Source organism: Chiloscyllium punctatum, chromosome 31, assembly GCF_047496795.1.
Source record: "Chiloscyllium punctatum isolate Juve2018m chromosome 31, sChiPun1.3, whole genome shotgun sequence".
NCBI classification, from domain to species: domain Eukaryota; kingdom Metazoa; phylum Chordata; class Chondrichthyes; order Orectolobiformes; family Hemiscylliidae; genus Chiloscyllium; species Chiloscyllium punctatum.
Window position 1 is genome coordinate 33,992,810 of NC_092769.1, and position 12,152 is coordinate 34,004,961.

At 46.2% G+C, this 12,152-nt stretch overlaps 1 non-coding gene across 1 annotated transcript; it reads left to right on the forward strand.

Moving 5' to 3' along the window:
- Nucleotides 1–6,502: 6,502 nt before the first annotated feature.
- Nucleotides 6,503–6,584, forward strand: trnal-cag (transfer RNA leucine (anticodon CAG)). The gene has a single exon. It is a non-coding gene; the product is annotated as a tRNA-Leu (tRNA).
- The last annotated feature ends 5,568 nt before the right edge of the window (nucleotides 6,585–12,152 follow it).

Genomic DNA, 12,152 nt, shown 5'->3' on the forward strand with positions numbered 1-12,152 from the left:
TCTTTCGGCATCTCACCTGTGATAATCGATGATAAAAATATCTCAGCAAGAGGCCCATCAATCACATTCCCAGCTTCCCAGAGTTCTAGGGTACACCTGATCAGGTGCTGAGGATTAACCAAGATTTACGGGTTCCAAGACACCCAGCACGTCCTGTAAGATGGACATATTCAACAAATCGACATCTATCTCCCCACATTCTATATTGTCCATGCCCTTCTCCACAGTAAACACTGATGCAAAATATTTAGTTAGTATCTCTCCCATCGCCTGCGGCTCCACACACAGGCTACCTTACTGATCTTTGAGGAGCCCTATTCTCTCTCGAGTTACGCTTTTGTTCTTAATGTATTTATTAACACCCTTGGGATTATTCATAACCCTATTTGCCAAAGCTATCTCATGTCCCCTTTTTGCCCTCCTGATTTCCCTCTTAAGTATACTCCTACTGTCTTTAATGCTCAGGTTTGTTTGGGATTTTTGGATTAGAATAAATGCAATATATTACATTTTGATAAAACAAACGAGGGCAGACTTACACTAAGTAAAAACAGGGCCTCGAGTAGAGATATGGAACAAAGAGGCCGAGGGGTTCAGGTCTTTCAAGTCTGTGTCACATGTAGACAGGGTGGTTAAGAAGGTGCTTCGCACACTTGCCTTCATTGCTCAGATCTTTGAGTACGAGAGCTGGGACTTTATTTTGGATGTTGAGGAGGCCTTTTCTGGAATTCAGTGTCCAGTTCTGGTCATGCTGATATCGGGAGGACATTATGTAGTTGGAGCGGATTCAGAAGAGATTTACCAGGATGTTGATGGGAATGGAGAGTTTGAATTATAAGCAGAGGCTGGATAGGCTGCGACTTCTTTCACTATCCAGAAACTCATCCGATTACCTTTGCAATTTTCTGAGTGTAATCGCCTCCGTCACTTCCTCTGGTAGCTCATTCCAAACACGCACAACCTTCTGTGTGGGAAATGTGCCGCAGGTCCTTTGTCAATTTCAGTCCACTCACCTTAAACCGATGCTCTCGATTTTTCAACTCACCCCAACTTGGGTAAAACACATAAATACTCAGTTTACAACCCTTCCATAAGATCATGTCGCAGCCGTTATGCTGCGGGGAAAGTCGTCCCAGCTTATTCCACCTCGCCCTACGGTCCAAACATTGACGACATCCTTGTCTATATTTTGTCATCAATTTCACGTGGTTTTTTTTACGTTTTCAAGATGTTAATTTCGCTGGACAATAACAAGCTCTTGGAAACAGAAAGGTGAAACGTAGAATTGCTTCAACTTTCAGTGCTGGATGCCATTGAGCTGCAGTACGGTAGCCTCGGCTGGTTTCTGTGGTGTAGTGGTCATCACGTTGGCCTAACACGCGAAAGGTCCCCAGTTCGAAACTGGGCAGAAACTGCTTTCTTTTTCAAGTGCAGCCTTTCACTTGCACAAGAACGGAGCTTCCTTGCTTGCTTTCCCATCTGCAAACCTGCCTTCGAATTTGCTTGAACGAATCTGCTCTCGTAGTGAAATGCAAGGCAACTCCATTTAATTACTGTGCAAAGCGTTATAAAGTTTTTCTCCAACCTGGTTCTGATCATATGCCATTCTGTTTGAGAGTGTAGTTGCCGCGTTCTGATCCTTCCACGAAAAGCAGTACCGCATTTGCATTCCTTGCGCAGGCGGCCCGGTTCAAAGGCAGGGAAGAAGCTGATGCGCTGGTGTCACAGCGCACCACGAATTCCTGAACTTGTCTGTCTGTCAAACGTACCCCAAAGTCGTCTCTGAAAGGCTTCATTTGGAAGCTGTCTGTCGTTATTCAACGCGCGAGAGTTGGCACCGGAGGTCCTGAATCATGTTTTGGAGCAGTTCGCACGTTAGTGGCTCATTCAATCAGCAACAGCAATGAAAAAAAACATACACTCTGAGAGGAACCTCCGGACCTGTGCTGTCATAGCGTCGCTAGTATTAAGGTGCGCCCCGAGATCTAAGCCATGTTGGAACTGTAACGGAGGAATCGACAGAGAGGCTACAGAATGACATCGCATCCATTTAATTTTCTTTAAATCACTGACGAGCAGGAAAATGTTCACGGAGAGGGCGAGTGTAGAAGTGTGGCAATTGAAGCTCTGGTGAAACTCCTTCTTTTTGATTCACTCAGCAAACAGAGACGTGAAGGTGACTCAGGCGTGAGAGCTCTTCACATCGAGAACAAAAAGCAATCAAGGGCAGTTAGCACCTCTTCCGGAGTGGGGGTGGGGTGAGGTAATTACCTTTTGAGTTCTGTTACTATGTTCAGAAACTGCCTTTTAGATTGAGGTGAACAGAAACTCCATTTCTAATAAGCACCATGGAAGTTAGCAAAATGTATTGAGTCGCTTCTCGTCGATTCCCGCACAGGTTTCCGACTCACTTGGTATCCATGTGGCTCATGTCCAGGAGTGAACATCTCTGCAGCAAATTGCCCGTTTAAGGTAAAAGGCACGGAAAGTGTCATCTCGAACAGGCTCCGAGGTCAGAGCATCCTCACAATGTGATCTGTCGCTCTCGGAATGTAATGCGACTTCCGGTTTTAGGGTAGAGAACTTTCTTTGGGACCCTTATTCTGCAAAACAGACACAGTGACTGAATAAATGCTGCACGGTATGATTTGGAACACGGCCTGCTCAGCTTTGTGCATTTTCCCTGTAGTCCGGCGTGTTTCGTGTTCCGTGTAAACGTGAAAGTCGTCCTGTTTCGAGCAATGGGTGAAATCATTTAGCAAAGCAAGAATCGAAATTGCAGTAATGTCAAGCAGCTCATGGTTATTTGACCAAATCATAAGCGAACATATATTGTCACGCACTCACAGATACATTTGTAGCTGAAAAGAGTCCGAGAAGATAGACTCAGCTTAAAATTGATTTTTGTCTGGATTGATGGGCTATCATTATCTGCTGCGACATTGACATTGCAGCCGGGCACATCCCAGCAGCTGTGCGAGTCGGAGAGGGATCATGGAACCCTTTTCATGTGACTTTGCGTCTGTTGTTATGCAGGGGCACAATTGGAAATGTAAGAAAAGGGGCTGTGCGGTCGGCTGGTAGTGTGGCCGAGCGGTCTGAGGCGCTGGATCCAGGTTCCGGTCTTGAAAAGGGCGCGGGGTCGAATCCCGCCACTGCCATTTCTGCTGTTTAACTCCAATGCTGCAGCTTGTTAAAATGCTGTTTCCGCCCCCACTGTATTGATGTTGAAAACAAAAGTAAAATGGGTTTGCTTCCCGGGGAATTAACTGTGGTGTGGGACAGTGCCACGCGGAAAATCGCAAACAGCTCTGCTGTTCCAGGCAATTTGACCATTTTCTGGAACCGAATGGAGACTGTTATTTCATCGCTGTTGTGATGAAACACTGCAGAAACGAACGACTTCCTTACTTTTGCTCCGACTGACCATACTCCGTGAAATTTCCCCGGACCCACAGTTGAGGATTTTTGCTGCTGGAAGTTACCTCAGAAACCCTGTTAACTCGTAATGTGGTGACTCGGCTCGTCGTTATTTGGTTTTCTGGCCAATGGGAAAATCGATCCAATGAATTTCGATGTCACACGTTATTGAATTTCTCCCATTTCCTTTATTTCCGTCCTGGAGGCATCGGAACGGAAAGGGAATCTCATCGAGACTGTGATTGGTGAACTTCACTTTTTATGGCCCCTTCTTATTATGTTCTTTCTTTCTCTCTTTTCAGCATTGTCTGGGAAGTGTTGGTGCACTATGGCTGCAGTATGTTTGAAAGAGTAGTTTGGAATTGCACTGTTGTTAGTTGTGAGATTACTTTATGACTCATGCCCTCGGACTGTCTCACATTTAGCATTCATGCATCTCTGTGTCTGAAAATGCATTAGGCATGCCAGTTTTGTTTGTGTTCCGTGTTAAATGCTTACTGTTTTGCGATTCGCTCAGTACAATACGAGTTAACAGGGTTTCTGAGGTAACTTCCAGCAGCAAAAATCCTCAACTGAGGGTCTGGGAAAATTTCACGGAGTATGGTCAGTCGGAGCAAAAGTAAGGAAGTCGTTCGTTTCTGCAGTGTTTCACAATACTACCTTTCCCGTGAGCAGTCGAACAGACGAAACGATTGTGCCACAGACAGCGACGGCAAGCTCTGCTAAAAAGTAATCCTTTAAAGCCGGTGTAAGCAACACGACGGTATTGGGGTACACCTCGTGGAATCAGATACTTCGGTGTATCTCGTCCATGCTCACCACATAGCCAAAGTTAAACAAGTCCCGTTCCCCAGCATTTGGCCCCGATCCCGCTAAACCCATCCTATCCAGAAACTCATCCGATTACCTTTGCAATTTTCTGAGTGTAATCGCCTCCTCCACTTCCTCTGGTAGCTCATTCCAAACACGCACAACCTTCTGTGTGGGAAATGTGCCTCAGGTCCTTTGTTAATTTCAGCCCACTCACCTTAAACCGATGCTCTCGATTTTTCAACTCACCCCAACTTGGGTAAAACACATAAATACTCAGTTTACAACCCTTCCATAAGATCATGTCGCAGCCGTTATGCTGCGGGGAAAGTCGTCCCAGCTTATTCCACCTCGCCCTACGTTCCAAACATTGACGACATCCTTGTCTATATTTTGACATCAATTTCACGTCGTTTTTTTTACGTTTTCAAGATGTTAATTTCGCTGGACAATAACAGGCTATTGGAAACAGAAAGGTGAAACGTAGAATTGCTTCAACTTTCAGTGCTGGATGCCACTGAGCTGCAGTACGGTAGCCTCGGCTGGTTTCTGTAGTGTAGTGGTCATCACGTTCGCCGAACACGCAAAAAGTCCCCAGTTCGAAACTGGGCAAAAACTGCTTTCTTTTTCAAGTGCAGCCTTTCACATGCACAAGAACGGAGCTTCCTTGCTTGCTTTCCCATCTGCAAACCTGCCTTCGAATTTGCTTGAACGAATCTGCTCTCGTAGTGAAATGCAAGGCAACTCCATTTAATTACTGTGTAAAGCGTTATAAAGTTTTTCTCCAACCTGGTTCTGATCATATGCCATTCTGTTTGAGAGTGTAGTTGCCGCGTTCTGATCCTTCCACGAAAAGCAGTACCGCATTTGCATTCCTTGCGCAGGCGGCCCGGTTCAAAGGCAGGGAAGAAGCTGATGCGCTGGTGTCACAGCGCACCACGAATTCCTGAACTTGTCTGTCTGTCAAACGTACCTCAAAGTCGTCTCTGAAAGGCTTCATTTGGAAGCTGTCTGTCGTTATTCAACGCGCGAGAGTTGGCACCGGAGGTCCTGAATCATGTTTTGGAGCAGTTCGCACGTTAGTGGCTCATTCAATCAGCAACAGCAATGAAAAAAAAAACATACACTCTGAGAGGAACCTCCGGACCTGTGCTGTCATAGCGTCGCTAGTATTAAGGTGCGCCCCGAGATCTAAGCCATGTTGGAACTGTAACGGAGCAATCGACAGAGAGGCTACAGAATGACATCGCATCCATTTAATTTTCTTTAAATCACTCTAGAGCAGGAAAATGTTCACGGAGAGGGCGAGTGGAGAAGTGTGGCAATTGAAGCTCTGGTGAAACTCCTTCTTTGTGATTCACTCAGCAAACAGAGACGTGAAGGTGACTCAGGCGTGAGAGCTCTTCACATCGAGAACAAAAAGCAATCAAGGGCAGTTAGCACCTCTTCCGGAGTGGCGGTGGGGTGAGGTAATTACCTTTTGAGTTCTGTTACTATGTTCAGAAACTGCCTTTTAGATTGAGGTGAACAGAAACTCCATTTCTAATAAGCACAATGGAAGTTAGCAAAATGTATTGAGTCGCTTCTCGTCGATTCCCGCACAGGTTTCCGACTCACTTGGTATCCATGTGGCTCATGTCCAGGAGTGAACATCTCTGCAGCAAATTGCACGGTTAAGGTAAAAGGCACGGAAAGTGTCATCTCGAACAGGCTCCGAGGGCAGAGCATCCTCACAATGGGATCTGTCGCTCTCGGAATGTAATGCGACTTCCGGTTTTAGGGTAGAGAACTTTCTTTGGGACCCTTATTCTGCAAAACAGACACAGTGACTGAATAAATGCTGCACGGTATGATTTGGAACACGGCCTGCTCAGCTTTGTGCATTTTCCCTGTAGTCCGGCGTGTTTCGTGTTCCGTGTAAACGTGTAAGTCGTCCTTTTTCGAGCAATGGGTGAAATCATTGAGCAAAGCAAGAATCGAAATTGCAGTAATGTCAAGCAGCTCATGGTTATTTGACCAAATCATAAGCGAACATATATTGTCACGCACTCACAGATACATTTGTAGCTGAAAAGAGTCCGAGAAGATAGACTCAGCTTAAAATTGATTTTTGTCTGGATTGATGGGCTGCGACATTGACATTGCAGCCGGGCACATCCCAGCAGCTTTGCGAGTCGGAGAGGGATCATGGAACCCTTTTCATGTGACTTTGCGTCTGTTGTTATGCAGGGGCACAATTGGAAATGCAAGAAAAGGGTCTGTGCGGTCGGCTGGTAGTGTGGCCGAGCGGTCTAAGGCGCTGGATCCAGGTTCCAGTCTTGGAAGCGGCGCGGGTTCGAATCCCGCCTCTGCCATTTCTGCTGTTTAACTCCAATGCTGCGGCTTGTTAAAATGCTGTTTCCGCCCCCACTGTATTGATGTTGAAAACAAAAGTAAAATGGGTTTGCTTCCCGGGGAATGAACTGTGGTGTGGGACAGTGCCACGCGGAAAATCGCAAACAGCTCTGCTTTTCCAGGCAATTTGACCGTTTTCTGGAACCGAATGGAGACTGTTATTTCATCGCTGTTGTGATGAAACACTGCAGAAACGAACGACTTCCTTACTTTTGCTCCGACTGACCATACTCCGCGAAATTTCCCCGGACCCACAGTTGAGGATTTTTGCTGCTGGAAGTTACCTCAGAAACCCTGTTAACTCCTAATGTGGTGACTCGGCTCGTCGTTATTTGGTTTTCTGGCCAATGGGAAAATCGATCCAATGAATTTCGATGTCACATGTTCTTGAATTTCTCCCATTTCCTTTATTTCCGTCCTGGAGGCATCGGAACGGAAAGGGAATCTCATCGAGACTGTGATTGGTGAACTTCACTTTTTATGGCCCCTTCTTATTATGTTCTTTCTTTCTCTCTTTTCAGCATTGTCTGGAAAGTGTTGGTGCACTATGGCTGCAGTATGTTTGAAAGAGTAGTTTGGAATTGCACTGTTGTTAGTTGTGAGATTACTTTATGACTCATGCCCTCGGACTGTCTCACATTTAGCATTCATGCATCTCTGTGTCTGAAAATGCATTAGGCATGCCAGTTTTGTTTGTGTTCCGTGTTAAATGCTTTTTTTTTGCGATACGCTCAGTACATTACGAGTTAACAGGGTTTCTGAGGTAACTTCCAGCAGCAGAAATCCTCAACTGAGGGTCTGGGAAAATTTCACGGAGTATGGTCAGTCGGAGCAAAAGTAAGGAAGTCGTTCGTTTCTGCAGTGTTTCACAATACTACCTTTCCCGTGAGCAGTCGAACAGACGAAACGATTGTGCCACAGACAGCGACGGCAAGCTCTGCTAAAAAGTAATCCTTTAAAGCCGGTGTAAGCAACACGACGGTATTGGGGTACACCGCGTGGAATCAGATACTTCGGTGTATCTCGTCCATGCTCACCACATAGCCAAAGTTAAACAAGTCCCGTTCCCCAGCATTTGGCCCCGATCCCGCTAAACCCATCCTATCCAGAAACTCATCCGATTACCTTTGCAATTTTCTGAGTGTAATCGCCTCCTCCACTTCCTCTGGTAGCTCATTCCAAACACGCACAACCTTCTGTGTGGGAAATGTGCCTCAGGTCCTTTGTCAATTTCAGCCCACTCACCTTAAACCGATGCTCTCGATTTTTCAACTCACCCCAACTTGGGAAAAACACATAAATACTCAGTTTACAACCCTTCCATTCGATCATGTCGCAACCGTTATGCTGCGGGGAAAGTCGTCCCAGCTTATTCCACCTCGCCCTACGTTCCAAACATTGACGACATCCTTGTCTATATTTTGTCATCAATTTCACGTGGTTTTTTTTTACGTTTTCAAGATGTTAATTTCGCTGGACAATAACAGGCTATTGGAAACAGAAAGGTGAAACGTAGAATTGCTTCAACTTTCAGTGCTGGATGCCACTGAGCTGCAGTACGGTAGCCTCGGCTGGTTTCTGTAGTGTAGTGGTCATCACGTTGGCCTAACACGCGAAAGGTCCCCAGTTCGAAACTGGGCAAAAACTGCTTTCTTTTTCAAGTGCAGCCTTTCACATGCACAAGAACGGAGCTTCCTTGCTTGCTTTCCCATCTGCAAACCTGCCTTCGAATTTGCTTGAACGAATCTGCTCTCGTAGTGAAATGCAAGGCAACTCCATTTAATTACTGTGCAAAGCGTTATAAAGTTTTTCTCCAACCTGGTTCTGATCATATGCCATTCTGTTTGAGAGTGTAGTTGCCGCGTTCTGATCCTTCCACGAAAAGCAGTACCGCATTTGCATTCCTTGCGCAGGCGGCCCGGTTCAAAGGCAGGGAAGAAGCTGATGCGCTGGTGTCACAGCGCACCACGAATTCCTGAACTTGTCTGTCTGTCAAACGTACCCCAAAGTCGTCTCTGAAAGGCTTCATTTGGAAGCTGTCTGTCGTTATTCAACGCGCGAGAGTTGGCACCGGAGGTCCTGAATCATGTTTTGGAGCAGTTCGCACGTTAGTGGCTCATTCAATCAGCAACAGCAATGAAAAAAAAACATACACTCTGAGAGGAACCTCCGGACCTGTGCTGTCATAGCGTCGCTAGTATTAAGGTGCGCCCCGAGATCTAAGCCATGTTGGAACTGTAACGGAGCAATCGACAGAGAGGCTACAGAATGACATCGCATCCATTTAATTTTCTTTAAATCACTCGAGAGCCGGAAAATGTTCACGGAGAGGGCGAGTGGAGAAGTGTGGCAATTGAAGCTCTGGTGAAACTCCTTCTTTGTGATTCACTCAGCAAACAGAGACGTGAAGGTGACTCAGGCGTGAGAGCTCTTCACATCGAGAACATAAAGCAATCAAGGGCAGTTAGCACCTCTTCCGGAGTGGCGGTGGGGTGAGGTAATTACCTTTTGAGTTCTGTTACTATGTTCAGAAACTGCCTTTTAGATTGAGGTGAACAGAAACTCCATTTCTAAGAAGCACCATGGAAGTTAGCAAAATGTATTGAGTCGCTTCTCGTCGATTCCCGCACAGGTTTCCGACTCACTTGGTATCCATGTGGCTCATGTCCAGGAGTGAACATCTCTGCAGCAAATTGCCCGTTTAAGGTAAAAGGCACGGAAAGTGTCATCTCGAACAGGCTCCGAGGGCAGAGCATCCTCACAATGGGATCTGTCGCTCTCGGAATGTAATGCGACTTCCGGTTTTAGGGTAGAGAACTTTCTTTGGGACCCTTATTCTGCAAAACAGACACAGTGACTGAATAAATGCTGCACGGTATGATGTGGAACACGGCCTGCTCAGCTTTGTGCATTTTCCCTGTAGTCCGGCGTGTTTCGTGTTCCGTGTAAACGTGAAAGTCGTCCTGTTTCGAGCAATGGGTGAAATCATTTAGCAGAGCAAGAATCGAAATTGCAGTAATGTCAAGCAGCTCATGGTTATTTGACCAAATCATAAGCGAACATATATTGTCACGCACTCACAGATACATTTGTAGCTGAAAAGAGTCCGAGAAGATAGACTCAGCTTAAAATTGATTTTTGTCTGGATTGATGGGCTGCGACATTGACATTGCAGCCGGGCACATCCCAGCAGCTGTGCGAGTCGGAGAGGGATCATGGAACCCTTTTCATGTGACTTTGCGTCTGTTGTTATGCAGGTGCACAATTGGAAATGCAACAAAAGGGGTTGTGCCGTCGGATGGTAGTGTGACCGAGCGGTCTAAGATGCTGGATCCAGGTTCCAGTCTTGAAAGGGGCGCGGGTTCGAATCCCGCCACTGCCATTTCTGCTGTTTAACTCCAATGCTGCAGCTTGTTAAAATGCTGTTTCCGCCCCCACTGTATTGATGTTGAAAACAAAAGTAAAATGGGTTTGCTTCCCGGGGAATTAACTGTGGTGTGGGACAGTGCCACGCGGAAAATCGCAAACAGCTCTGCTGTTCCAGGCAATTTGACCGTTTTCTGGAACCGAATGGAGACTGTTATTTCATCGCTGTTGTGATGAAACACTGCAGAAACGAACGACTTCCTTACTTTTGCTCCGACTGACCATACTCCGCGAAATTTCCCCGGACCCACAGTTGAGGATTTTTGCTGCTGGAAGTTACCTCAGAAACCCTGTTAACTCGTAATGTGGTGACTCGGCTCGTCGTTATTTGGTTTTCTGGCCAATGGGAAAATCGATCCAATGAATTTCGATGTCACAAGTTATTGAATTTCTCCCATTTCCTTTATTTCCGTCCTGGAGGCATCGGAACGGAAAGGGAATCTCATCGAGACTGTGATTGGTGAACTTCACTTTTTATGGCCCCTTCTTATTATGTTCTTTCTTTCTCTCTTTTCAGCATTGTCTGGGAAGTGTTGGTGCACTATGGCTGCAGTATATTTGAAAGAGTAGTTTGGAATTGCACTGTTGTTAGTTGTGAGATTACTTTATGACTCATGCCCTCGGACTGTCTCACATTTAGCATTCATGCATCTCTGTGTCTGAAAATGCATTAGGCATGCCAGTTTTGTTTGTGTTCCGTGTTAAATGCTTACTGTTTTGCGATTCGCTCAGTACATTACGAGTTAACAGGGTTTCTGAGGTAACTTCCAGCAGCAGAAATCCTCAACTAAGGGTCTGGGAAAATTTCACGGAGTATGGTCAGTCGGAGCAAAAGTAAGGAAGTCGTTCGTTTCTGCAGTGTTTCACAATACTACCTTTCCCGTGAGCAGTCGAACAGACGAAACGATTGTGCCACAGGCAGCGACGGCAAGCTCTGCTAAAAAGTAATCCTTTAAAGCCGGTGTAAGCAACACGACGGTATTGGGGTACACCGCGTGGAATCAGATACTTCGGTGTATCTCGTCCATGCTCACCACCTAGCCAAAGTTAAACAAGTCCCGTTCCCCAGCATTTGGCCCCGATCCCGCTAAACCCATCCTATCCAGAAACTCATCCGATTACCTTTGCAATTTTCTGAGTGTAATCGCCTCCTCCACTTCCTCTGGTAGCTCATTCCAAACACGCACAACCTTCTGTGTGGGAAATGTGCCTCAGGTCCTTTGTCAATTTCAGCCCACTCATCTTAAACCGATGCTCTCGATTTTTCAACTCACCCCAACTTGTGTAAAACACATAAATACTCAGTTTACAACCCTTCCATAAGATCATGTCGCAGCCGTTATGCTGCGGGGAAAGTCGTCCCAGCTTATTCCACCTCGCCCTACGTTCCAAACATTGACGACATCCTTGTCTATATTTTGTCATCAATTTCACGTGGTTTTTTTTACGTTTTCAAGATGTTAATTTCGCTGGACAATAACAGGCTATTGGAAACAGAAAGGTGAAACGTAGAATTGCTTCAACTTTCAGTGCTGGATGCCACTGAGCTGCAGTACGGTAGCCTCGTCTGGTTTCTGTAGTGTAGTGGTCGTCACGTTCGCCGAATACGCGAAAAGTCCCCAGTTCGAAACTGGGCAAAAACTGCTTTCTTTTTCAAGTGCAGCCTTTCACATGCACAAGAACGGAGCTTCCTTGCTTGCTTTCCCATCTGCAAACCTGCCTTCGAATTTGCTTGAACGAATCTGCTCTCGTAGTGAAATGCAAGGCAACTCCATTTAATTACTGTGCAAAGCGTTATAAAGTTTTTCTCCAACCTGGTTCTGATCATATGCCATTCTGTTTGAGAGTGTAGTTGCCGCGTTCTGATCCTTCCACGAAAAGCAGTACCGCATTTGCATTCCTTGCGCAGGCGGCCCGGTTCAAAGGCAGGGAAGAAGCTGATGCGCTGGTGTCACAGCGCACCACGAATTCCTGAACTTGTCTGTCTGTCAAACGTACCCCAAAGTCGTCTCTGAAAGGCTTCATTTGGAAGCTGTCTGTCGTTATTCAACGCGCGAGAGTTGGCACCGGAGGTCCTGAATCATGTTTTGGAGCAGTTCGCA